The sequence below is a fragment of the Bactrocera neohumeralis genome, unplaced genomic scaffold (genome assembly GCF_024586455.1).
Source record: "Bactrocera neohumeralis isolate Rockhampton unplaced genomic scaffold, APGP_CSIRO_Bneo_wtdbg2-racon-allhic-juicebox.fasta_v2 cluster09, whole genome shotgun sequence".
Taxonomy (NCBI): Eukaryota; Metazoa; Arthropoda; class Insecta; order Diptera; family Tephritidae; genus Bactrocera; species Bactrocera neohumeralis.
Window position 1 is genome coordinate 6,685,933 of NW_026089622.1, and position 3,917 is coordinate 6,689,849.

The following is a 3,917-nucleotide window of genomic DNA, read 5'->3' on the forward strand; positions in this document are numbered from 1 at the left end:
GGACTTTTTGAATCTAGCGCCCGCTACCAAGCATCTATATGTCGACTGGTGCGTTAGAATCTGATTGTCCATCGAAAATTTCATGACCTTTCATTGATTGGAAGTGAAGTTATTGCGTTTTACTATAAGTGTCAGTATGTTTGTGTTATCGGTGCGAAAATGAGCTTCAAAAAAAGCCAAATTAAGTTTTGTTTTAAAATTGGTAAAACTTTTACCGAAATTTTTTAATTGATGAAACAAGCTTATGGTGGTGATTGCCTATCCCGTATCAGAGTACACGAATGGTTTCAACGTTTTCAAAGTGATCGTGAGGACATAAATGACGATCAACATGTGGGCCAATCAAAATCCGTGATTACCGAAAACCCCATCGAAACTGTGCGTGAATTCACCGAAACCATCCAAAATCATTATTGAAATTCATGGAAATAGAATTGAGCATCCCCAAAACGTCGATTTATGGCATTTTGACCGACATTTGGGCTTACGAAAGGTGTGTGCACGGTTTATTCCGCACAAATTGACTGACGACCAAAAATTTCTCTCATCGATCGACCTTGCGACCAAAATCTCATTTTAAACATTAACCACTTGTTGTACCGGTTTTGGCGTAGACATCGCTTACTGTTATAGCCGAGTTAAAAACAACGTGGCAGTCGTTTCTTCTGTGTGGCGCCAATTGGAGAATCCATGCGAAGTCAGGTTCTTCTCCTCCTAGTCTTTCCTACTGAGTGGAGGCCTTCCTCTCTGGTTCCCGGCGGTTACTGCATCGAATACTTTCAGAGCTGGAGTGGTTTCTTCTATTCGGACGACATGACCTAGCCAGCGTAGCCGCTGTATTTTAATTCGCTGAACTATGTCAAAATGCGATATTCACCTTGGTCAACGCGCAAAGAACCATAAATCTTTCTAAGAACCTTTCTCTCAAAAACTCCTAACGTCTACTCGTCAGATGTTGTCATCGTTCATGCCTCGTCGTGGTAAATAATAAGTGACATAGAGCTTTGTTTATATTCGTCGAGAGAGGACTTTACTTCTCAATAGCTTACTTGTCGCGAAGTAGTACGTGTTGGCAAGAATTATTCTGGCTGACAATGCTGTTGGTTTTAATACTGGTTCCGAAGTTATTTACAACTTCGAAGTTATGACTGTCAACAGATACAGGGAGCCTAGTCGCCATTGCGGCGACTATTTATTTGTTGACAAAAGATATTTCATCTTACCCTCGTTCACCACCACACCCATTAGCTTTGCTTCCTTATCTAGTCTGTATCTATATATATAAAAATAAGTCCGTATATGTACGTCGCCCAACTAATCATAAACGCGTAGTGCGATTTCAACCAAACTTATACACTACGTAGACAGTGGCCCATATATGGTTTATATGAACCATATATATATATACCGGTGCGTATGTGAAGCGAGTGTGTTTTTACCGCAGGCAAAACCGCATTTTGTACCGCATACAGCATTCATTAGTATTGAATACATTTTGGTCGTTTGTGTATTGGAGAGCATTGCACGGAGTGATGCAAATAGCAATTTGTTATCATTTCTCTGAAATCGATCCAGGTTTATTTGATGTTGTTACAAAAAGTATGATTCATGGACCATGTGGTGTTCTAAATATTAATTCGCCATGTAGGAAAGATGGAAAATGCACGAGCGTTATCCCAGAGATTTGATTTCCGAAACAATTAATGGAAATAATGGTTACCCATTGTATCGCCGACGCTCAACACATGATAATGGCAAATCAATCAATCTACGAGTCAATAATCAAGATATTACAGTTGATAATAGGTGGGTTGTCCCCTATTCGCCAATACTATAAAAAGCATTCAATGCTCATATCAATGTTGAATATTGCAATTCTGTTAAATCGATTAAATATATCTGCAAGTATGTAAATAAAGGCAGCGACATGGCTGTGTTTGGTGTTGCAGAGAACCGAAATGATCAAATAACACAATATCAAATGGGAAGGTATATCAGTAGCAATGAGGCAGTTTGGAGAATGTTATCGTTCCCAATTCATGATCGAAATCCGGCAGTTATTCATTTGTCAGTACATTTGGAAATTGGACAACGTATATATTACACGGTTGATACTCGTGCTGCACAGCAAATTGCAGAGCGACCACCAGCACTACATTATTATCGTTTTTCGAATTGTGTCAAAATGATCAATAGACGTAAGCAAGGAAGACCAGTTCAAGGTTATGCTGGCATTTTTGAAAGTGATGCCATTGGACGTCTCAACACAGTGCATCCCAGTCATGCTGAATGTTTTTATTTGCGTCTATTATTGATTCATGTTCGTGACCCTATATCTTTTTTGAGTTTGAAAAGAGTTAACGGCCTACAGTGTCACACTTTTCGTCAATCATGTCAGGAATTGCATTTACTGGAAGATGATAATCATTGGAATGCGACACTTAGGGATGCATCAGCAAAGGGTTCTTCTCATCAAATACGAACATTATTTCCTATTATTATTACAACATGTTTTCCATCTGATCCATGATCTAGACGCTCCAGGAGGAACTGGCAAAACATTTCTGATGTGATAAGATCACAGAGTAATGTGGCATTGGCACTTGCATCGTCTGGCATAGCAGCGACGTTATTAGATGGTGGTCGGACAGCCCATTCTGCACTTAAATTACCACGGAATATGAATGTATGTAAATGAAAATCCCACCTGTAATGTTTCCAAAAATTCGGGAATGGGCAAAGTCTTGCAACAATGCAAATTAATAGTGTGGGATGAATGTACAATGGCCCATAAGAAATCAGTGGAAGCGTTAGACAGGACATAACAAGACTTGCGTAGTAATGATCAACAGATATTTGGTGGCGCTTTGATTCTGTTGGCTGGTGATTTTCGTCAGACATTGCCTGTGATTCCCCGTTCAACAACAGCAGATAACAATTTGACTACAAATGTGCGAGTACAAATTCAAAACGATCCATCGGCCGACACATTTTCAAGGCAACTGTTGGCAATAGGCAATGGTCAACTTGCTGTTGATCGTGAAACTGGCTTAATCACTTTAGCAGATAACTTTTGTAATATTGCACCGACAAAAGAAGGATTGGTGTCAAGTGTTTTTCCAAATATTGCAGAAAATTATCGCAATCATAATTGGTTAGCTGAAAGAGCTATACTGGCCGCTAAAAATGAAGACGTTGGTCAAATGAATGCAGACATTTTAACCCATGTTCCTGGCGAAGTTGTAACATATCAATCAGTTGACACAGTTACGAATCAAGACGACGCTGTTAATTATCCGACAGAATTTTTGAATTCATTGGATTTTCCCGGATTTCCACCTCATCGTTTACAATTGAAAGTGGGTGCTCCCATTATTATGCTTCGAAATATAAATCAACCACGATTATGCAATGTGACAAGATTAGCGGTTAAAAAGGTCATGAACAATTTGATCGAAGCAACAATTTTAAAGGGGAAGTTTAAAGGTGAAGATGTATTGATTCCACGAATTCCAATGATTCCATCAGATTTACCTTTTGAATTCAAAAGACTACAGTTTCCAATACGTCTTGCATTTGCTATTAAGATAAATAAAGCGCAAGGGCAATCGTTGGAATTGTGTGGAATTGATTTAGAATATCCTTCCTTTTCACACGGCCAGTTATATGTTTCGTGATCACGTGTTGGCAAGCCTTCAGTTCTCTTTATCTACACAACAACTCATGGCAAAACCAAAAATGTTGTCTACGAAAGAGCTCTAAGATAGTTTAAGTGATACATAGTCTAAGATTGTAAGAAACTAGAATTAAAAGTTGAATAATAGGGAACAAACCCAACTTTATTAAAAACAAGTGTGTTTCTTTTCTTATTTTGTTTTGCCGTGCGAAGCAGGCACCGGACCCGCTAGTACTGTATA